Source organism: Schistocerca serialis, chromosome 8, assembly GCF_023864345.2.
Source record: "Schistocerca serialis cubense isolate TAMUIC-IGC-003099 chromosome 8, iqSchSeri2.2, whole genome shotgun sequence".
Lineage (NCBI taxonomy): Eukaryota > Metazoa > Arthropoda > Insecta > Orthoptera > Acrididae > Schistocerca > Schistocerca serialis.
This window is the reverse complement of record NC_064645.1, coordinates 187,862,043-187,886,842: the sequence shown is the minus strand read 5'-3', so window position 1 is coordinate 187,886,842 and position 24,800 is coordinate 187,862,043.

The window sequence follows — 24,800 nt, the reverse complement described above, 5'->3', positions numbered from 1 at the left end:
AAGTAAAAAAGCAGCATGTATATGTAAGTCTAAAAATCGACATAATCGTAACTGCAGACTTGTAAAGTCGTGAAAATGTACATTGAGGAAACAAAAGTCTATAAGTTCCAGCTGCAGCTGAGTTTCCACACTGTCAACATAACCCGAAAAATCAGCGAAACTGTGCAACTCTTTGCAAGCTGAATACCAGTATGATAACTTGGTATAACTGCAGAATCATTCGTTAAGTGTTCCTCCTAAAAATCATTTACATAATGAAAATGTTGTGAACATTCTTGAGACGTTTATTTCTCTGCCCCCATACGATGAATACATTCTTCAGTCACATCACTTAAAACCATGAGATTGCAGGGCACTCTCACTTCTGATTTGGTATAGGGAATACGATCTACGGCGATTTGACTTCATACATTGTGATGAAATGGTGGGCAGCAGTTTATGGCCTTGTTTGCGTGCTCTAGGGAAAGAAATACAGTAAGCTTTACCTGCGTTCAAAGGAACACGGTGGCAACTTAAACGACTGCAGTAAAAGCACGGCATTGGTGGGACGACAAAGCGCTTTTTTTTTCTGGAGAACGATGAAGAGACATTTTCAGACGGCCGCATGCTGCGGTCGTATTGTGCAGAAACACATTAAGCTTGGCGCCACAGACAGGGGCAGACGTCCAGGTATACAGCTTAGCGCCGAAAAGTCGCCGACAGCGCATTGTAGGCCTCGTTAGCGAGCAAGCCGCCAAAAGAAATGTAAACGTTCTGCAAATGTGTGTGGGACAGGAAACCTGGCGCCCCGACTCTGTTTCAAAACATGTTTTGTCAATGCTAGTTTATGGCCGTTCTTTGCAAACTTTGAAATGGACGCAGCAGGGCAGATACCAAGTTGTTTATGAAGGGCTGTGCTTCCACCCTGTATTGTGTTAGCAAAAGACACAGCAAACATGTGGGAAAGAGGCTGTAAAGCTAATTTTTTTTCCATTTTCTGCCAATTAACTTTAAGTCTCTGATTGATCAAATCAGTTTGCAGTGCTAACACCATACACCAAGCTTAGAATGCAGGGCTCCAGCTCGTGATTGGCTTGTGCGAAATTGGGGGGAAGTCAAAAAAGAGAAATGTGCGTTTGGAACCGAGCACAGGAGGCAACATAGAAAAAGGGAGATCGTCTCTCTTGTACAAGTCTCTTGTACTGGCGCTTGGCTAGTAAAGAACTTCAGGTCTCCATCTACATGGTGAGACTTGTGTCCTTTACTAGGGTTCAACTTAGAGCCTGTGCCAGTCACCTTCTGAACCGTCAGAGGTACTGCTTATATCATCATGGTCACAACGAGTGAAGCATGCATGTACTTATTTGTCTTGAGTCGGCTGTCCAAGCATTTGACGTATTCTGACACGCACAGTCATGGTAAGGAGTCAAATTGGTTTGGCAGACCAGCAAACGGGTCCATCTGCACACTGGAGTCCGTCGGGGTTTCAGAGGCTCTGAGAAAAGTACCTGCGTTCTGAATTAACTGAACACGAGACCACGTACTTGCATTTTTCGGGAACACGCATTTAATAACAGATCTCCGTCATCCATGACTTCAGTCGTCGAACGCATCATAGTGTGTCGCATTGACCAGGAGGATGGTAAAGTATACGCTGATGTGACGTAGGGCTAGAATATCTATTTCTCAGCATCCTGTTCTTGTGAACCATATTTTTCCTTTTTTCTTGTATAGTAGAATAAAGATGCTAGGTGGTGGCGTAGTTTGATGCCGTAACCTGGATTCACGTGCATGAAGTGAGATAGAGTGAGTAGTGTTCTGGTTGTGTCATGTGTCGATGCCCGTCAGATCACTTTGACCACCATAGATCCCATTTTAGTAAGGCTTTTGTAAAATAAATGCCGCGCGGGATTAGCCGAGCGGTCTAAGGCGTTGCAGTCATGCACTGTGCGGCTGATTCCGGCGGAGGTTCGAGTCCTCCCTCGGGCATGGGTGTGTGTGTGTTTGTCCTTAGGGTAATTTAGGTTAAGTAGTGTGTAAGCTTAGGGACTGGCGACCTTAGCAGTTAAGTCCCATAAGATTTCACACTTTTTTTTTGCGAAATAAATATTTTTTTGTTGATGATTCTTTAATTACTTTGTTGTCTTGTCTTGTTTAAGATCAATAAATCGATTGTGAATTAGACCCCAGCTTCTCCCTGAGTTCTGATTAACAGTTACTTCGCATTTTTATGGCAGTCTAGATCAGAAACATAAGGACCAGCTTTTTAATTTGGTGTCCACTTCGTGGGTTTTTTACTATATTTACAGTAATCTTCTTACAACCGTTTTTTTCTCCTTTTAAAATTATTTGTGACCATCAGCTTCTCGCTTTTCATTTACCAAGCGTCCATAATGTCTTGCGTGGAATCTGTTGTAATGTTGATGTAAACTGAACTTTTTCATTGTGTTCAAAGGTTTGAAGCACATTAAAAGAACAGTGAACGTATCACGACGTCATCGCATGCAATAAAAAGATTGTCTGCAATTCTCCTGCGCTACCAGGTGGTCGTGCTGGCCTACGTAACGGCCTCTCACTGTTTCATTTTACCGCGGCCGCTTGCAGCCGAGCGAGCGTGTGGGCTCTTGCTTGCCTAGCTGCAACCTCGACAGGCCTGCTGTAGTCTACGACATGTTTAACAGACACTAGTTGTAGCAAATGCTGAGAGATTGAAAAACTGCGACCAGTCACTTTTTATGAAATTTATTTTGTCCTTATCAGTTTCATGTCAGTTTCCTCGTCTTCTAACGGATGGAGAAAATATGGATTAATTGAAAGTCATTTGCCTGCCTTTCGGATGCAAATATCTCATATTCGGTGACCACCCATACAGATTTTGATTCTAAGAACCTCTCAAGGCGAATGCTGCGATTTATGAAATATTTTACAAATTTCATGAGGCACTTAGCCGGTTCTCTGTCACTTCCGCGGGATACCATGAGTAGGTAGTCTTTTTTCGTCCCCCATTAAATTTGTTTACAATATTTACAAGATTATCAATGATTACATGAAACTACTTTTCAATACCTCCAAATTTTTCAATGATTCCGACGTTTGTCTTCGTCATTCTAACTTCTGTGCGTAGGCTACAAAATACAGAAATGAGTTTAAGTTACCATTAATTTGAATTTTTTTTCGAGCCTTCTGAAATCGTTTCACGAGTCCTCACTGCATCTTCTCGAAGGTTTTTTATTCATGAGTACACATTCGGATGCCGGCTAGAGTGGCCGAACGGTTCTAGGTGCTGCAGTCTGGAACCGCGCGACCGCTACGGTCGCAGGTTCGAATTCTGCCTCGGGCATGGATGTGAGTGATGTCCTTAGGTTAGTTAGGTTTAAGTAGTTCTAAGTTCTAGGGGACTTATGACCTCAGCAGTTGAGTCCCATAGTGCTCAGAGCCATTTGAACACATTCGGATGAACTTTTGATATTAACGTATTTATTCTTCTGTTATTATGTGACAGTGTATTTCCTCGTTCTGCTTATAGCCTGGAAGGCGGCCCAAACACTGAACTTGTTTCCACAAACATTGATTAAAATGACAATAGTAGCCAGTAAACTCTATTACGGGAGATAAACTGTCAGCTGCTTGGACGATAGCAATTTCTAAGTCTTTCATCAGAGATGCAGGGTCCCATCCATGGGCGTTAGTATTAATCGCATCAAAAAATCGCTTATGTTTTTCTGGCTGTTTATTTTTCAGCAAAGCTTAAGCAACTGGAATGCTGTTGGCTTCCTCCTAAGAACTTAAAAATGGCTCTGAGTACTATGGGACTTAATATTTGAGGTCATCAGTCCCCTGGACTTACAACTACTTAAACCTAACCAACCTAAGGACAGCAGACACATCCATGCCCGAGGCAAGGTTCTAGCCTGCGACAGTAGCAGCAGCGCGTTTCTGGACTGAAGCGCCTAGAACCACTCGGCCACAACGGCCGGCTCCTAAGAACTATTAAAGTCGGCGTGGAGTAAAAACAACTGTGCAAACTACTTGTTCGAGCTCTTGAATATTCCATCTACAAAGAATGATTCGCTGTTTGATAAGAATGCTTTTCCCTTTTCCCTGGCGAACACCAGCAAACTGAAACCTCCTGGCAGATTAAAACCGTGTGCTGGACCGAAACTCGAACTCGGGACCTTTCCCTTTCGCTGGCTAGTGCTCTACCATCTGAGCTATCCAAGCACGACTCACGTCCCGTCCTCACAGCTTCAATTCTGCCAGTAAACTGTCATTCGGTCCCCTGTTATCATCTGTAAGTAAAAAATTGTTCTTACCATTCATCAGCAAATTATTTACTTGCAAGAATATTCCTCCAGAATCGGTGGGATCTTGTGTAGTTCCCACATATTTTCTTCTAATGCGATGTGACGATTGCCGGCCGATGTGGCCGAGCGGTTCTAGGCGCTTCAGTCTGGAACCGCGTGACCGCTACGGTGGCAGGTTCGAATCCTGCCTCGGGCATGGATGTGTGTGATGTCCTTAGGTTAGTTAGGTTTAAGTAGTTCTAAGTTCTAGGGGACTGATGACCTCAGATGTTAAGTCCTATAGTGCTCAGAACCATTTGAACCATTTGATGTGACGATTGTTACGCACTTCTTTGTGACGGTAGCCTCGATTGAAAAATGTTCAAATGTGTGTAAATTCCTAAGGTACCAAACTGCTGAGGACATCGCTTCCTAGACTTATACACTGCTTAAACTATCTTATGCTAAGAACAACAAACACAATCACGCCCCAGGGAGGACTCGAACCTCCGGCAGTAGGGGCAGCGCAATCCGTGACATGGCGCCTCAAACCCCGAGTCCACTCCGCACGACCCTCGATTGAAGAGCTGCCCTGTTTCTTTTACGTAAACTGATGTATCTGTAAAATCTGTTTCTTTTGTCCACTTCTTTGCACTGACAAAATGTTTTAGCACTTCATTTTCTGCTTCATCTGGACTATGAACATGTCTAGCTTGTCCTGAAACTGCGTTATCTTTTGTGAATAATCTTCCTTTCCATTTGTTCTTCTTAAACTTTGCGCAATGTCAGTTAGACGTATTCTTTGTTTGTGTTGTCCGCTGTATATTAATGTTAGTTGTAAATCAGTAAAGGTTTCTCCTTTATGGTCTCGGCAAGCTCCTTTATCTAAGCACTAAAACTCGGAGCACTCCTTGCTGGTCAGAGGTCAACTGCTGTACTAAACTCTGGGAGAAAGCCAGGCACACTACGAACTGGTGCGGGGACAGGGAACTGTGTGCAGGAAATGGACTTCGGCCTTCCCCTGAATATATCGCAGGTAGTGGCGGATAGGCCGGCGTATTCTGGAACACTCAGTCGGCTACTAAAGTGTTCTGGGCTCCGTACAAGTGTCCACACATTCCGTCTCCGTACAAATGTCACTCCCTGCGAGTGTCGCAAACTGAAGTGATCCGTCCCTGACCAAATCAAGGGTCATCAACGCCGGTGAATCAGGTGGGTCAGTAACTACCAGCCACTCGTGCGACTCTGGCCGCTGCCGGTCAGCGCCATGGAGGAGCTATTTCGCGTTGTATAAATCCTGACAGTCAATGTATTAACAGCTAACACTGTCCTCCTGACGCCCTTGGGTATACTATCGGACCACACTCTTGCAATGTGAGCTTCGCATCCTTCACACGTCGAGACCACAACTCCCTGGGTCGCCACAGTATTACTGTTAGAAACTGTGATACGATTTCGTGCAGCGCAACTCACTATGCGCAAAATACCCAGACTATACTCATCCAGTATTTGAGAAAGAGATCACTTATGGTTGCAACGAACTTTACACGCAATTTCAAAACTTTTGTGAAACTTCTTATCACTGAGAAAAATGTTTATCGCTTACTTTGTTTTCGCTGGTCGTGTAGTGCAAATGTAGCATCAGGAATGAAGTTTTAACCTATCACTTCTTTACTAATATCTGTTAGCAACACATTTTGCAGGAAGTATTCACACATATCAGAAAATGTACCGGCTAAGTTATATAACTGCATGACACACAGTGCAGGAGATATGACATCATAGACGCTGGAATGCGAGAAAAATCAGATGACTCAAAGCTAGCGTTTCATAAAGAGGAGGACAAATTAGTCAGACTATACTCACACTGAATTAGTTTTGACTCCTTCACTACTCTCTGGGTGACTAGTCCGAAGCTAATAAATCCAACACATTTTGGGTTTCACGTCTTCAACCATACTGATGGCACATGCTTAACGTCAAATACTGAACTCATTAAATCTTTTGTAATCAGACGTGTAAAGCTGCTTTTAACATGAGTGTTAAGTTCCGTAACGAACTGGTGGGGAAGATGGGAGGGGCAGTTGCTGATATCGCATGTCACGCGACAATTTGAGTATCCAAGGACAACAACAGTGTCTAGGGTGGATCTTCAGTATAGCAGAGTTTGTGAGTCCCGATTGCGTGGGCGAAGACGCAAATGTGTGACGGGCGGACGTCACGTCGCCTCGGTAGAGCCATACGTGGCGATCCTCCGTGAGGTAGGTTTGAATGTGTGGTGTGTAACTGTCGTATCATCCAAGCGACGCCCTAAGTATTATACTAACTTCCATCTCACTTGCCATAGTTCATCTAGACACCTTTTCCAGCCGACATTCATCACAAACTTTAAAATGCAGAAAAAGTGAGACGAGCAAACGTAGCGTTTGGTAAAGCTGAGTGTAAATGAGCCAGACTATATTCATTCTGCTTTAGAGTTGACTTTTCATTTGTCTCTGGGTGAATAGTTCTAAACTAAGAAAACTAACACGTTCAGGGTTTGCGTCTTCAACCACACAGATTCTACGCGAGTAACACCAACATACTGGGTCGACTGAATAGCCTTGTATATGTTATGAATAACTTATTTAGTATTACTGATTTAGCCGTAAGAAAAACTGCATATAATACATATTTTATTTCGGTCATTAGGTATAGTATAATTTTCTGGGGGTCTGAAAAAACAAATTTACTTAGAGCTTTTAGACTACAAAAAAGAATAATCCGAGCAGTGGTGGGAGCAAAACCAAAGCAACATTCTAAACCTTTATTTGTAAAACTAGATCTAATGAGCATTTCAAGCATATACATCTATGAAACTCTCACTTTCACGAAAAGAAATCCACAACTTTTTGAGGGCAACTGCTTCTCGCATCAATATGATACTAGATATAAAACGAGCTACATCTTACCTACCCACCGATTAAAACCATATGAAAAAACCCCATAGTATATGGGCATGAAATTTGTAAATAAAATATGGAAAGGTATGAGTGACAGAAATGTAAAAGGTACCGAAAGAGACCTGGGAAAATATCTGAAAGATAAATGTTACTATAGCGTTGAAGATTTCTTTGATGGCAACAATGCATTAAATTGTAGTTAAAATGCCTCTTTGAAGATGTTACACCATAGGTATTATTAGTTTACTGTCTGTTTTTAGTGTTATTATGTTGTTGTTGTTGTTGTTGTGGTCTTCAGTCCTGAGACTACTTTGAAGCAGCTCTCCATGCTACTCTATCCTGTGCAAGCTTCTTCATCTCCCAGTACCTACTGCAGCCTACATCCTTCTGAATCTGCTTAGTGTATTAATCTCTTGGTCTCCCTCTACGATTTTTACCCTCCACGCTGCCCTCCAATACTAAATTGGTGATCCCTTGATGCCTCAGAACATGTCCTACCAACCGATCCCTTCTTCTAGTCAAGTTGTGCGACAACCTCCTCTTCTCCTCCTCTCCTCCTCATTAGTTATGTGATCTACCCATCTAATCTTCAGCATTCTTCTGTAGCACCACATTTCGAAAGCTTCTATCCTCTACTTATCTAAACTATTTATCGTCCATGTTTCGCTTCCATACATGGCTACACTCCATACAAATACTTTCAGAAACGACTTCCTGACATTTAAATCTATACTCGATGTTAGCAAATTTTTCTTCTTCAGAAACGCTTTCCTTGTCATTGCCAGTCCACATTTTATATCCTCTCTACTTCGACCATCATCAGTTATTTTTCTCCCCAAATAGCAAAACTCCTTTACTACTTTAAGTATCTCATTTCCTAATCTAATTCCCTCAGCATCACGCGACTTAATTCGACTACATTCCATTGTCCTCGTTTTACTTTTGTTGACGTTCATCTTATACCCTCCTTTCAAGACACTGTCCATTAAGTTATTATATACAGGGTGAGACACCTAACATTACCGCTGGGTATATTTCGTAAACCACATTAAATATTGACGAATCGATTCCACAGACCTAACGTGAGGAGAGGGGCTAGTGTAATTGGTTAATACAAACCATAAAAAAATGCACAGAAGTATGTTTTTTAACACAAACCTACGTTTTTTTAAATGGAATCCCGTTAATTTTGTTAGCACATCTGAACATATAAACAAATACGTAATCAGTTCCGTTTGTTGCATTGTAAAATGTTAATTACATCCGGAGATATTGTAACCTAAAGCTGACGCTTGAGTACCACTCCTCCGCTGTTCGATCGTGTGTATGGGAGAGCACCGAATTACGTAGGGATCCAAAGGGAACGGTGATGGACCTTAGGTACAGAAGAGACTGGAACAGCACATTACGTCCACATGCTAACACCTTTTTATTGGTCTTTTTCACTGACGCACATGTACATTACCATAAGGGGTGAGGTACAAGTACGCACGTGGTTTCCGTTTTCAATTACGGAGTGGAATAGAGTGTGTCCCGACATGTCAGGCCAATAGATGTTCAATGTGGTGGCCATCATTTGCTGCACACAGTTGCAATCTCTGGCGTAATGAATGTCGTACACGCCGCAGTACATCTGGTGTAATGTCGCCGCAGGCTGCCACAATATGTTGTTTCATATCCTCTGGGGTTGTAGGCACATCACGGTACACATTCTCCTTTAACGTACCCCACAGAAAGAAGTCCAGAGGTGTAAGATCAGGAGAACGGGCTGGCCAATTTATGCGTCCTCCACGTCCTATGAAACGCCCGTCGAACATCCTCTCAAGGGTCAGCCTAGTGTTAATTGTGGAATGTGCAGGTGCACCATCATGCTGATACGACATACGTCGACGTGCTTCCAGTGGAACATTTTCGAGCAACGTTGGCAGATCATTCTGTAGAAACGCGATGTATGTTGCAGCTGTTTGGGCCCCTGCAATGAAGTGAGGACCAATGAGGTGGTCGCCAATGATTCCGCACCATACATTTACAGTCCACGGTCGCTGTCGCTCTACCTGTCTGAGCCAGCGAGGATTGTCCACGGACCAGTAATGCATGTTCCCTAGATTCACTGCCCCGTGGTTTGTGAAACCCGCTTCATCTGTAAACAGGTAGAACTGCAACGCATTCTCTGTTAATGCCCATTGACAGAATTGCACTCGATGATTAAAGTCATCACCATGTAATTGTTGATGTAGCGACATATGAAACGGGTGAAAGCGGTGACGATGCAGTATGCGCATGACACTACTTTGACTCAGTCCACCGGCTCTCGCAATGTCCCGTGTACTCATGTGTGGGTTCATGGCAACAGCAGCTAACACACCAACTGCACCCGCTTCTCCTGGGACGGGCCTGTTACGGACCCGTTTGCGTGCTACGACCATACCTGTTGCATACAGTTGGCGGTAGATGTTTTGCAATGTGCGGCACGTTGGATGCTCTCTGTCCGGGTACCGTTCTGCATACACCCTGCAGGCTTCAGCTGCATTTCGTCGACACTCACCACAGATGAGTATCATCTCCGCCTTTTCAGAGTTCGAATACACCATGGTCACAGTTCCTACAACACTACACTGTCACAGACGTCTGGTAACACGGTGTACTACAGTTGGTCTGCGTGCGGAGACGAATGCAGAATAACAATAGCAGCAAGCGCTACATGCGGACACTGCGACAGCTAGACAAAACCACAACAGTGCACTACGACCACACTCGTAAACACGGTCGTCATCGTAAACATGTCCCTGCAGATGCTGCTCGCCGACCGTGGCCCGTGTTTGTTACAACACGCAACTGAACGTCGGAGGTTTCAAGCGTCAACTTTAGGTTACAATATCTCCGGATGTAATTAACATTTTACAATGCAACAAACGGAACTGATTACGTATTTGTTTATATGTTCAGATGTGCTAACAAAACTAACGTGGTTCCATTTTAAAAAACAGGTTTGTGTTAAAAAACATACTTCCGTGCATTTTTGTATGGTTTGTATTAAGCAATTACACTAGCGCCGCTCCTCACGTTCGGTCTGTGGAATCGGTTCGTCAGTATTTGATGTGGTTTACGAAATATATCCAGCGGTAACGTTAGGTGACTCACCCTGTATAGTGTAAAACTGACAAGTCACCAATGTGATTTGATTGTATAAGGCATGTTATGTGATAATAAAAATGAAAATGGAAACACACCGATTCCTTTCTATTCAGACATGTCAAGCTGTTTTATACATCAGTGTTAGATTCCTGAAAGAACTGGTAAAATTGGGGAGGCGATTTCTGGTATCGCAAGTCACGCAAAATTTGGGCATCCGAGGACAACAGTGTCCCCGGTTGACCTTCAATATCGCAGAGTTGAAATTTCCGCCTGCGTGAGCCACCGCCTCTGTGAAACAGTACGGGGCGATCCTCTGTGAGTCAGATTTGAATTTGGGATGTCAGAAACCCATAAAATCCTTTCAAGACAAATACACTACACATGCTTGAACAGCCGACGTCCGACATGTGTTCCAGTGCCTTCCCACGAACACTCATTACAGACTGTTTTGGGAAGAAACTGGGGTAAGAGAGACCTTCACCTCTGCTGGAAGCGAGCGTCCGTCTCATAAGCTGACTTCAGGGCGCTGGCGGGCGGACCCGCTGGCATCTGCACGCTCGGGGCGGCCCGGCCCACGGCTGCTCGCCTCCTTCCTTTTTCCTTGTCTCGGAAGCGAAATTCAGTGGGCAGCCGGCGGGCCATAAGTCCTCGAGAGGTCAACGGAATCCTGAGGGACGCCGCCTATCGGAAGCCGCAAAAAGGCGAGGCCAACGCCGCCGGCCGGAATCCGGCAGCTGCGCGTGTGCCCGGCATAGCAAGCGGGCGGGGCCCAGGAGATGTCGGCCCGGCCTGTTGTTGTGGGAACGGCGGCCTCTGTCCTCCAGTTGCGACACCGCTCTCACCCTGTTTGGAGAAGGTTCCACACGACTAGAAGCTTCTGCGAAGAAGTTTCTTCATTCGTTCTCTAGATTTACATCTACAGTGTGAACCTGAACCGCGTCAAAGTAAAAAATATTGTTGTGTACATAGTTCCGCGTAGTCAGCGCGTACACAACTTTCCCACTAGAGCGCGCCCCACTAAGCACAACAGCGCAGTCGTAGCGCTCGTCTGTCTCCGCAATACGAGATGGCGCTGTCACAGAGACGGACCAAATTCTCCTTCCGCCGATCCGCGTGTTAATATATAACGCAGCCAATGAGATTGCTGCTAACGTAGAACCTTTTCTCTTCGCGGATCACACTCGCGCAGTGATACCTGAACGCGCGAGGTATTTTAACGAGTGTACAGACCTCCGATTAGTCAGTCTGCATTTGTCTGCACCAGTCTGTACCAGTCTGCATTTGTCTGTACCAGTCTATAGTCAAGTTTCAGTCTGCGCCTAGTAAGATTACCATAATCCTGTACTTAGCTATGAAGATAAATGAATAGACACTTTGTCAAGTATCACAGATTTGTGAGAATAAGATTAACGTACCAAGACCAAAAGAACTTCAGATTGTCAGTTCTAAACAGCATCCAGAATCAAGTTACGTAATGTCTATGCTTTTTATTATTTTAATAAATGTGTGTGAAAATTGATCAAATTCTGTTTGAAGTTGGTCACCGTCAATCTGCTACTCTAAGCGTGAAGTGGCATTTCTATCGTCTGACCTAACAGCACGTCACGATAAGACCACGAGACATATTGCTGACACTCGCCTACTTCGTTAGAGCTACAAGTCAAATAATCTGATGGTGTGTGTACCGAAGGTCTTACTGTACGCACACCACAAAAATAAATAAAAAAGTTCTGCTATTCACACTTTCATAGTACACTGAAGCGGCAAAAAAACTGGTATAAGCATGCGTATGAACAAACAGAATACGGCGCTGAGTTTTGCAACGCCTATACAAGACAACAAGTGTCTGGCACAGTTGTTAGATCGGTTATTGCGGCTACGATGGCAGATTATCAAGATTTAAGTGAGTCTGAACGTGGTGTTAGGGTCGACGCACGACCGGGACACAGCATCTCCCAGGTAGCGATCAGGCGGGTACTTTCCCGTAAGACCATTTCACGAGTTTACCTAGAATATCAGGGATCCAGTAAAACATCAAATCTCCGACATCGCGGCCGCCGGAAAAAGATCCTGCAAGAACGGGACCAACTACGACCGAAGAGAATCGTTTAACGTGACAGAAGAGCAACACTTCCGCGTTTTGCTGCAGATTTCAGTGCTGGGCCATCAACAAATATCAGCTTGCGAACCGTTCAACAAAACATCATCGATATGGGCTTTCGGAAACGAAGACCCACTCGTGTACCCTTGATGACTATACGACACGAAGCTTTACGCCTCGCCTGGGCTCGTCGTCACCAACATTGGGCTGTTAATGACTGGAAATATGCTGCCTGGTCGGACGAGTCTCGTTTCAAACTGTATCGAGCAGATGTACGTGTACGGGTATGGAGACAACCTCATGAATACATGGACCCTCTCTCTCTGTCAGCAGGGGACTGTTCAACTGTTCAAGCTGGTGGAGGCCCTGTAATACTGTGGCTGACATACTATTTACTGCATCTGGGATTAGTTAAGATCCTCAGACGGCAGGAAGGTAATTTCGGGAGTACCGCAGGGAAGCGGTAATTTCGGGAGTACCGCAGGGAAGCGTGATAGGACCTTTATTGTTTACAATATACATAAATGACTTAGTTGACAACATCGGTAGCTCCGTGAGGCTATTTGCAGATGACACGGTTGTCTACAAGAAAGTAGCAACATCAGAAGACTCGTACGTACTCCAGGAGGACCTGCAGAGGATTAATGCATGGTGCGACAGCTGGCAGCTTTCCCTAAACGTAGATAAATGTAATATAATGCGCATACATAGGGGCAGAAATCCATTCCAGTACGATTATGCCATAGGTGGTAAATCATTGGAAGCGGTAACGACCGTAAAATACTTAGGAGTTACTATCCGGAGCGATCTGAAGTGGAATGATCACATAAAACAAATAGTGGGAAAAGCAGGCGCCAGGTTGAGATTCATAGGAAGAATTCTAAGAAAATGTGACTCATCGACGAAAGAAGTAGCTTACAAAACGCTTGTTCGTCCGATTCTTGAGTATTGCTCATCAGTATGGGACCCTTACCAGGTTGGATTAATAGAAGAGATAGACATGATCCAGCGAAAAGCAGCGCGATTCGTCATGGGGACATTTAGTCAGCGCGAGAGCGTTACGGAGATGCTGAACAAGCTCCAGTGGCGGACACTTCAAGAAAGGCGTTACGCAATACGGAGAGGTTTATTATCGAAATTACGAGAGAGCACATTCCGGGAAGAGATGGGCAACATATTACTACCGCCCACATATATCTCGCGTAATGATCACAACGAAAAGATCCGAGAAATTAGAGCAAATACGGAGACTTACAAGCAGTCGTTCTTCCCACGCACAATTCGTGAATGGAACAGGGAAGGGGGGATCAGATAGTGGTACAATAAGTACCCTCCGCCACACACCGTAAGGTGGCTCGCGGAGTATAGATGTAGATGTAGAAGGCATCTGCCTAAGACAGTATCTCTGTAAGAGTTTTGTTGACTATGATACAAATACAGCACCATTCTTATCCATCATCTGTCAGAGATCATTCGAACAGCGGAAAGTTCCACGGGACTGGAAGGAGGCCCAGGTCATAGCAATCTATAAAACGGGTAGAAATTCGGATGAACATAATTACCGGCTAATTTCACTTACATCGATTTGTTGTAGAATCATGGAACATATTTTGTGTTCGGACATAATAACCTTTCTAGACTCGGGGAAGCTCATCTGCAGAAACCAGCACAGTTTTAGGAAACAGCGGTCATGCGACACATAGCTGGCCCTCTTCGTGCATGATATACAACAGGCTCTAGATACCGGCTCCCAGGTTGATGCCATATTCCTCGACTTTCAAAAGGCGTTCGACTCAGTGCCGTACTGTCGCTTGCTACAAAAAGCGCGCGCTTACGGTCCATCCAATGACATATGTATTTGGATAGAAAGTTTCCTAACAGGCAGGGAGCAGGATCTCGTCCTGAACGGGGTGACTTCAACAGATACAAGTGTAACTTCAGGTGTGCTCCAGGGCAGCGTAATAGGTTCGCTGCTTTTTACGATTTACATAAACGATCTCGTTGATGGTATAGACAGCGGCATTAGACTGATTGCCGATGATGCTGTAGTCTACAGCAAAGTAGTATCACACAAAAGTTGTTAACAAATCAATGAGGATTTACAGAAAATAAATGCGGGGTGTAATGACTGGCAGTTATCTCTCAATATTAGTAAGTGTGATCTACTGCCTATAACAAGGGGAAAATTCCCATTAATGTACGGGTACAAAACAAATGCCCAGTCTTTGGAAGCGGTAACATCCGTCAAGTATCTGGGTGTGACTATTCGAAATAATCTCAAATGGAATGATCGGATCTGCCCGCATCTCGTGGTCGTGCGGTAGCGCTCTCGCTTCCCACGCCCGGGTTCCCGGGTTCGATTCCCGGCGGGGTCAGGGATTTTCTCTGCCTCGTGATGGCTGGGTGTTGTGTGCTGTCCTTAGGTTAGTTAGGTTTAATTAGTTCTAAGTTCTAGGGGACTGATGACCATAGATGTTAAGTCCCATAGTGCTCAGAGCCATTTGAACCAATGATCGGATTACAAAATAACGGGTAAGGCAAATTCTAGATTGCCGTTTATTGGTAGAATCCTGAAGCGACGCAATCCTTCAACAAAGGAAATAGCTTACAATACATTAGTTCGTCCAGTCTTAGAATATTGTTCGTCTGTATGGGATCCTTACCAGTTGGGTCTGATTCAAGAGATTGAGAAGGTCCAAAGAAGAGCAGCAAGATTCGCGACTGGTGTAAATAGCCATCGTGTGAGCGTTACAAATTTCATAGAAAGTTTGAAGTTTGACACACTTGCAGTTAGACGACGCGCTAAACGGAAGGGCCTGCTCAGGAAATTCCGAAATCCGATCTTCACCGAGGATGTAGAGCATATATTATTATCACTAACTTTCAAATCGCGCAATGATCACCATTCAAAGATAAGGGAAGTTAGAGCTCGTCCTCGGGCGTTCAGACAGTCGCTTTTCCCTCGTGCGATCCGCAAGTGAAACAGAGGGGGTAAATACGACTTTGGCGCGAATTGTGCCCTCCGCCACACACCAGTTGGTGACTAGCGGAGTATATATGTAGATGTCTGTCTAGACAAGACTTTGACAGGTAACACGTAGGCCTACGTAAGCATCCTGTCTGATCACCTGCTTCCATTCCTGTCCATTGTGCTTTCCGACGGACTAGGGCAATTCCAGCAGGACAATGCGGCACCCCAGACGTCCAGAATTGCTACAGAGTGGCTCCAGGAAGGCTCTTCTGAGCTTAAACACTTCCGCTGGCCACCATCCTCCCGAGAAATGAACGTTATTGAGCACATCTGGGATGCCTTGTAACGTGCTGTTCAAAAGATATCTCCACCCTTGTACTCTTAAGGATTATCCAGAGCCCTGCAGGATTCCTGGCGTAACTTCCCTCCATCACTACTTCAGACATAATTCGAGTTCATCCCAAGTCGTGTTGCGGCACTTCTGCGTGCTCGCGGGAGCCCTAAACGATATTAGGCAGATGTACCAGTTTCTTCGGCTCTTCAGTGCATGAAATCATGGATACAGGGTGTCCATAATTAAAGTTCCACTTTCAAAATGCTGTAGAAAGGAAATCACTTTCTGCTCAGAATGACATTAAACTTAAACGGCGTATTCCCGACTCAAGGGGGAAACGTCTGGCAACAAAAAAATAAAAATAAAAAATTAACGGACATTTGAGAATAGTTGGCGCTGCAAGCAACAGAATATGCACATCAACGGACTGTCGGCTCCTCAGTTCGTGCCCGATAATCCAACACGAAGGTCTCCCGGGGATTGCTCGCTGCTGTTAATGCTCCTTTACAGAACGACGAATGACGCCAGCAACCCTGTAGATGTTTCGGACATTCATGGGTATGAAGAAAGGGTATTGGTCCGACGTCTGCTAAGGTTCTGGGGAAAATGATTACAAAATTCGAAAATACACAAACGTTCTTTCTTGAATTTCCTGTTCGCGTGGAAGTGGACAGACAAAGTCCATTGCCATCTTGAAAGACTCATGATTACATAACATGGGAACGGGAAGCCGGCACGCACATCAAGCAGTACCACTTCATCCCGCAAAGGTGTGTGGAGCTAGCTGACGGCTTCGTTTATCGTAGAATCGTACACTACTGGCCATTACAATTGGTACACCACTAAGGTGACGCGCTACAGACGCAAAATTTAACCGAAAGGGTGAATATGCCGTGACATGCAAATGATTAGCTTTTCAGAGCATTCACACAAGGTTGGCGCCGGTGGTGACACCTACAACGTGCTAACATGAGGAAAGTTTATAACCAATTTCTCATACACAAACAGCAGTTGACCGGCGTTGCCTGGTGAAACGTTGTTGTGATGCCTCGTGTAAGGAGGAGAAATGCGTACCATCACGTTTCCGTCTTTGATAAAGGTTAAATTGTAGCCTATCGCGATTGCGGTTTATCGTATCGCGACATTGCTGCTCACGTTGGTCGAGATCCAATGCCTGCTAGCAGAATATGGAATCGGTGGGTTCAGGAGGGTAATATGGAATGCCGCGCTGGATCCCAACGGCCTCGTATCACCAGCAGTTGAGATGACAGACATCGTATCCGCATTCCTGAAACGGATCGTACAGCCACGTCTCGATCCCTGAGTCAACAGATGGGGACGTTTGCAAGACAACAACCATCTGCACCAACAGTTCCACGACGTTTGCAGGAGGGTGGAGTATCAGCTCGGAGACCATGGCTCCGGTTACCCTTGACTCTGCATCACAGACAGGAGCGCCTGCGATGGTGTACTCAACGACGAACCTGGGTGCACGAATGGCAAAACGTCATTTTTCGGATGAATCCGGGTTCTGTTTACAGCATCATGATGGTCGCATCCGTGTTTGCCAACATTGCGGTGAACGCACATTGGAAGCGTGTATTCGTCATCCTCATACTGGCGTATCACCTAGCGTGATGGTATGGGGTGCCATTGGTTACACGTCTCGGTCACCTCCTGCTCGCACTGACAGCACTTTGAACAGTGGACGTTACATTTCAGATGTGTTACGACCCGTGGCTCTACCCTTCATTCGATCCCTACGAAACCCTACATTTCAGCACAATAATGCACGTCCGCATGTTGCAGGTCCTGTACGGGCCTTTTTGGATACAGAAATTATTGGACTGCTGCCCTGGCCAGCACATTCTCCAGACCTCTCACCAATTGAAAACGTCTGGTCAATGGTGGCCGAGCAACTGGCTCGTCACAATACGCCAGTCACTACTCTTGATGCCGTGTTGAAGCCGCATGGGCAGCTGTACCTGTACACGCCATCGAAGCTCTGTTTAACTCAATGCCCAGGCGTATCAAGGCCGTTATTACGGCCAGAGTTGGTTGTTCTGGATACTGATTTCTCACGATCTATGCACCCAAATTGCTTGAAAATGTACACATGTCAGTTCTAGTATAATATATTCGTCTAATGAATACCGTTTATCATCTGAATTTCTTATTGGTGTAGCAATTTTAATGGCCAGTATTGTATTTTTTCAAGGAAGTAAGTCCTTCGGTCCTGTTACCTGTACCGTCTCTGGTAAACGATATGAGAGTCTTGCATCTACATTCAGCAAACCGTTTAAGATCTGTGTAGATGTGAACCATCCTCATTTCTTCCGTTCTATGTTCGGGTAGGGAATAGTGCGAAGGAAGCCCCAACCTCACTGTTGTAGTATATGCCACTGGAGGTGGATGGGCATCTCTGTGACGTTTTCGCGCTTATAAACGAACCGCCGACGTAACGTGCTATTTATCTTTGTATCTATCAATCCTATCTGGTAAGAGTGGCAGTTGAGGAATAATTTGCAATTACTGGTCGAACGAAAGTTTTGTGACCTACCTTGTTCGTGGATATATAGATCCTTGCAATGAAACTCCGTGAGAACTCAACATTACGGTCGAATCTTTTGCTTAATAAGTTAGAAACGAATCATTCTACAAAAGAATATCCACTGCTGGATTATTATTCAGTTTATGATTCTTTACTGACAACAAGCAATATGATGGTTCCACTATCCTATTGAACATACACGAATACAATGCAAAAGGAAACTTTTTAATTCTGAAACAGATTGGAGCTAAAAATGTTCACTAGCACCGTACACTATAGGGCATTCCAGAAAGTAGCTACATAGTCAGTTATATAATTGGGCTATAAGTGTACTTTAAGTCCTACAGAAATGAATATTGCGTAAGTAGTTGGCAGCCTGTTCAAAGACTGTGTAAAATACCGACTCACAAGACATATCTACATCTACATACACACTCCTCAATCCACCATACGGTGCGTGGCGGAGGTTACCTCGTACCACAACTAGCATCAGCTCTCCCTGTTCCACTCCCAAACAGAACGAGGGAAAAATGACTGCCTATATGCCTCTGTACGAACCCTAACCTCTCTTATCTTATCTTTGTGGTCTTTCCGCGAAATGTAAGTTAGCGGCAGTAAAATTGTACTGCAGTCAGCCTCAAATGCTGGTTCTCTAAATTTTCTCAGTAGCGATTCACGAAAAGAACGCCTCCTTTCCTCTAGAGACTCCCACCCGAGTTCCTGAAGCATTTCCGTAACACTCGCTTCATGATCAAACCTACCAGTAACAAATCTAGCGGCGCGCCTCTGAACTGCTTCTACGTCCTCCCTCAGCCGACCTGATAGGGATCCCAAACGCTCCAGCAGTACTCAAGAAAAGGTCGTATTAGTGTTTTATAAGCGGTCTCCTTTACAGATAAACCACATGTTCCCAAAGTTCTACCAATGAACCGAAGACGACTATCCGCCTTCCCCACAACTGCCATCTGTAATGCTACGCCCAAATATTTAATCGACGTGACTGTGTCAAGTGCTACATTACTAATGGCGTATTCAAACATTACAGGATTCTTCTTCCTATTCATCTGCATTAATTTACATTTATCTATATTTAGAGTTAGCTGCCATTCTTTACACCAATCACAAATCCTGTCCAAGTCATCTTGTATACTCCTACAGTCACTCAACGACGACACCTTCTCGTACACCACAATATCATCAGCAAACAGCCGCACATTGATATCCACCCTATCCAAAAGATAATTTATGTAGATAGAAAATAACAGCGGACCTACCACACTTCCCTGGGGCACTCCAGATGACAACTTAACCTCCGATGAACACTCACCATCGAGGATAACGTAAGAAGTCTTCGAGCCACTCACATACTTGGGAACCAATCCGATATGCTCATACCTTAGATAGGAGTCTGCAGTGTGGCGCCGAGTCAAACGCTTTCCGGAAGTCAAGGAATATGGCATCCGTCTTATACCCTTCATCCATGGTTCGCAAGATATCATGTGCAAAAAGGGCGAGTTGCGTTTCGCAGGAGCGATGCTTTCTAAAGCCGTGCTGATGCATTGACAGCAACTTCTCTGTCTCAAGGGAATTCATTATATTCGAACTGAGAATGTGTTCGAGAATCCTGAAACAAACCGGTGTTAAGGATATTGGTCTGTAATTTTGAGGATCCGTCCTTCTACAGTTCTTATATACAGGCGTCACCTGCGCTTTTTTCCAGTCGCTCGGGACTTTACGTTGGGCAAGAGATTCGCGATAAATGCAAGCTACGTAAGGAGCTAATGCAGTAGAGTACTCTCTGTAATACCGAATTGGAATCCCATCAGGACCTGGCGATTTATTTATTTTCAACCCATTCAGCTGCTTCACAACCCCAGGGATGTCTATCACTATGTCCTCCACACGGGAATCTGTACGAGACTCAAACGGCGATATGTTTGTACGATCCTCCTGCGTGAAAGATTTCTCAAATGCTAAATTTAGAATTTCAGCTTTCGTTTTGCTGTCTTCCGTTGCCAGGCCAGACTGATCAGTGAGTGACGGGATGTAAGCCTTCGACCCGCTTACCGATTTTACGTAAGACCAGAATTTCCTTGGGTTTTCAGCAAGATCTTTTGCTAAGGTATGACGGTGGTAGTGGTTTAATGCGTGGCGCATCGCTCTTTTTACAGCAACACGAATCTCTACTAACTTTTGCCTGTCCTTATTCTCCCGATCTTTCTTGTACCATATAACAAATGTCTTCATTCTTGTACTGATGGTCTTCGAACGACATCGTGTCAGATAGCAGATTACAAGCGATGGTTCGTTCATGACTTATTGCATAATAAGAAAACCTGCGAAATAGTGGATATTCAGATTATGTTACATAGTCAGGATGGTTTATGTAACTTTCAGAAAAGTATCTGAACGTGCTGCACAATGTATCTACATTTGCCATGTCATATGAGAACTTTGACAGGCTTTGTTATTGTCTATAGTGGATTGGCTCACATTTTGTAAAATAAATTTTTTACAATGGATAATTATTTTAGTGTCAGTGTTACTACAACTTTTTTACGATCTAAATAACTTAAACGAGGGCTTTTATTGTGCGAAATCGGTGTTTAATAAAGAAAAAAACAGTGGTGTAAATATAGAACTAAGTTTCTCAAAAAGATGGCTTTGAGCACTATGGGAGTTAACATTTGAGGTCCTCAGTGCCCTAGAACTTAGAACTACTTAAACCTAACCAACCTAAGGACGTCACAAACATCCATGCCCGAGGCAGGATTCGAACCTGCGGCCGTAGCGGTCGCGCGGTTCCAGACTGAAGCGCCTAGAAACGCTAAACCACAACGGCCGGCGAACTAAGTTTCTCAGATAACGTAATGCTACCAATGCGAATCTACACAAAATGTTACAAGGAAATCATTCTGACACATTTTAGATGACATTAGTACAGCCTAACAAATGTACTACACACAGCTCGACTTGCACCACTAGTAGGGGCATAATGGGTTGTGTCACTGTCAGTTCTCAACTCTGTTGGTGTTTCGATGGTATCTACCTCAATAATATACTCGATAAGAAAAATTGTAAATTTGTGGTAAGGTCTTATGGGACCAAACTGCTGAGGTTATCGGTCCCTAAGCTTAAGCACTATTTAATCTAACTTAAACTAACTTACGCTAAGAGCAACACACACCCATGCCCAAGGGAAGACTCGAACCTCCGTCTGGGGGAGCCGCACGGACCGTGACAAGACCCCTGAGACCACGCGGCTACCCCGCACGGCTAACATATAAGTTTTTTAAGCGAAAAAGGGCTAACTGCACAAGATGTTTGTAACGATAACGCTTTATTAGCTATTTAAAAGTTGTTTGTGATTACGGTAACAAGTTATTGGATCAGACTGGCTAATTATCATAAATATTCACATTAACACTTTCGGCGTGTTAGAGCTATCGACACGTGTTGAACATTCATAAAACAATGTTTCGTCGAAAGCAAATAGTTCCTTGCATATCAATGTCGTCAATAATAAACACAATTTTACAGAAATGTAGGAACTCATGCGACCCAGTTTCGTCTTCAATAACGATCTTGCTTTAATGAAAAAATTATTGAAGACGAAACTGGGTCGCAAGAGTTCCTAGTGCCATCGCGCCATTCCTTGGTTTGTGGCTATGCACAACTGTGAAGTCCATTTTGAAGCATAGAACTTTCGCTTGTGTGTATCCAATCGTTTCTGCGCAAACTTGCGGTAGTAATTTAGTTTCTCATTTCTGCGTATGTGGAATCAAGAAAAAGATGTCCAGTGAGTATATAGCGAAGCGATTTATGCGGTTTTTTTTTAACCAGTGATAGGATGAAATAATTAAATGTAGTTTTTTTTTCGCGCTAAGTCATTCGATTTCGCTCCCGATAAATGATATTTAAAAGAAAATATATTACTAATGCAAGCTAGTTGCGTTACACTAATATATGGTATTATTAAAAGCAGAGTAACTTCGGCAAAGCACCATTTTCTCGTGTTGTATATGATACCATAGATAAATTAAGCAACTATGGTGCCCCTCCTAAGAATCGTCAGGCACATTTCCGTCGGTGTTTCAGCAGGTATTTCCACTTCCGTTTTTGCAACGTGTATATAGAGCCAGCCCAAACATTTGCTGTACATCGCGTCTTTCACGCGACCCCCAGTGCACACGGAGAGCATAGCTTTGTTTCCCGTTACGAATAAAATGATTTTTAAAGCTGAGTTTAACTTTCATTATCGAAACGCTCCGGGACAAAGCAGGGATACAGAAGAATGAAATGCTGGAGCCGGCAGGGCCCTCTCCGTAAAAAATACCTCGCGTGGCTGCCTACCGTTCCTGGGACGAGGGTGCGTGCCCGATGCATCCGGAATACTTGTACAACGGTAGTCTCCGGCCCGCTTGGGGAGCATATGGAAGGCTGGCAGGAATCTTCCGAGGCAAAAACAGCTGCCAGGGGCTACAGATTCCCGGCCGCCTCCGGTATCCCACGCACGCCATCACCCATCGGGTCTTCGAACTTATGCGTGCTCTCTCTCCCAAGGGCATCGCTGTGCCCTCGGGAACCTACAGGCAAACAACACAAGTATTTAAAAAGACACTGATTTGTTTACAACAATAATGTCATTCTAGCTTAATTAACATAACTGCAACTTCCATTTATGACAACCTCTATTATCCCACCTACAAATCGATTCTATTTACACTTTTTCAGTTTCTGTCCTGCACATAAGTACTGCTTCTAATCATTATTTTCGTTTTTAATCTGTAAGTACAAGCATCACTGAAGAGCAAAACAAAGCACAAAATTAAATTTTTAAACATAACTCAAGTTCTGTTGTCAGGTGACAGAAGTTGCATAAAAACTTATCAAGTGTGTGCTTCAGTTGTACCAAATAGTCGATCGCTGAACCACCTCCGGCTCGTTGAACACATCTTGTCTTAAATGCAAACCTAATAATACTAACAACTATGATACTAGGAGTTATAGCCTACTTTAAAGGTGTTTTTTGTAGATAAAAACAGAAATAAGGGAACAGTATCAAGATACAGAAATCAGATCTACAAATCGCTCAGGGATGTTGTATCAGTACTTTTTGTAAAATTTATAACTAGTTTCAAATTATGATCATCATCAGGCGGATCTACACATCGCAGTATATAAAAGTACATGACATATCGTCGTAACCGTAGTAATAAAAGGATGTCGATGTTACATGTGACCATAAGAATGTAAATGCATGGTTTTGCAAACACAGCATGCAAGCGCAGGTCGTTGACATCAGAAATAAAAGGGAAATACAGCAGCCCACTGTACTGAAGAACTTGTCCATCCAAATCCTTCAGGTATTTCATATACCTTATGTAGGCAAGAGTTCCCACTATGGAGCTCATAATGGCTATAAAATAAACTTCAGTAATAAAATGAAGGGCTATATAAAGATAATATTGTAAAATCGACCAATATAAACATCGAAATACCACACACACATTCGCATACTGAAGTGCAAGCATGGTTTCGTGTAGCCACTACAGGCTTTAGTCACGTGTCCCTGACTTAGGTTTAAATGTGACAGCAGGGGCCTGTACTCTTCTGATGCTCTTTGTACCATGTGCTGTACATGTATAGCTCGAGACATGCCGGGTCAGTGATCCAAAAACATTTAATCTTTCAACGATATGCTTGATCTTTACGTGTTCAAAAACAGTCTCTCCTATACTTAAAAGCTAAGGTCAGAAGTAGAAAAAAAGTCCTGTAAACCTACGTCCGGAAACAAATACTTGTTGAGGTATGGGAAATTCTACCTGCGTCGAGAGCAGTCATTACATAGTGATGTTTGCTGACGCCCGTTGGCTATCTTTTATTTGTGGTGTTTATCTCAGTACTCAGTTCTCTAACCTATAAAAATTCGTTATCGATCTTGGAAGAAAATCATCACGATAACTTTTGTATCAATTTGTAGGCTGAAATAACCTGTGGCAAATTCAGACGGCCATACGATTTGCCGAACAAATTAACAGGTGCTGTTTATCACCATTTTCCGCACTATAAACTACCCACGCTATTCGAAACAATTACCCTTGCGGAAGGACGGCATTTGTGGTTTATGAACGACACGGAACCATGTCGTATTCTATGTCTCATACGACAGTACCTGAGACAAGCATTTACACAGCGGTACAAAGCTGCTCTGTTCATCTGAGCTTAACCCCATGGATTTCCGCCTGTGGCGACATTTAAACACACTGGTGATTCCACACCCATCGAGAACGTGGACGCGGTACAGGAGCGTGTATTCACAGGAATTTTTAATTTTTTGAGAAGGAAGTCTGAAGGACTTGGGCATATTTCGTAGTGTCGTGAACAGATACTCGTTAGGGGACAGTTTGGATCCAGTTAAAAGTAAAGCTGCGAGTCGTGCTTGGATATCTCAGACGGTAGAGCATTTGTCAGTAAAAGAGTAAGGTTCGAGTCCGGATCCGG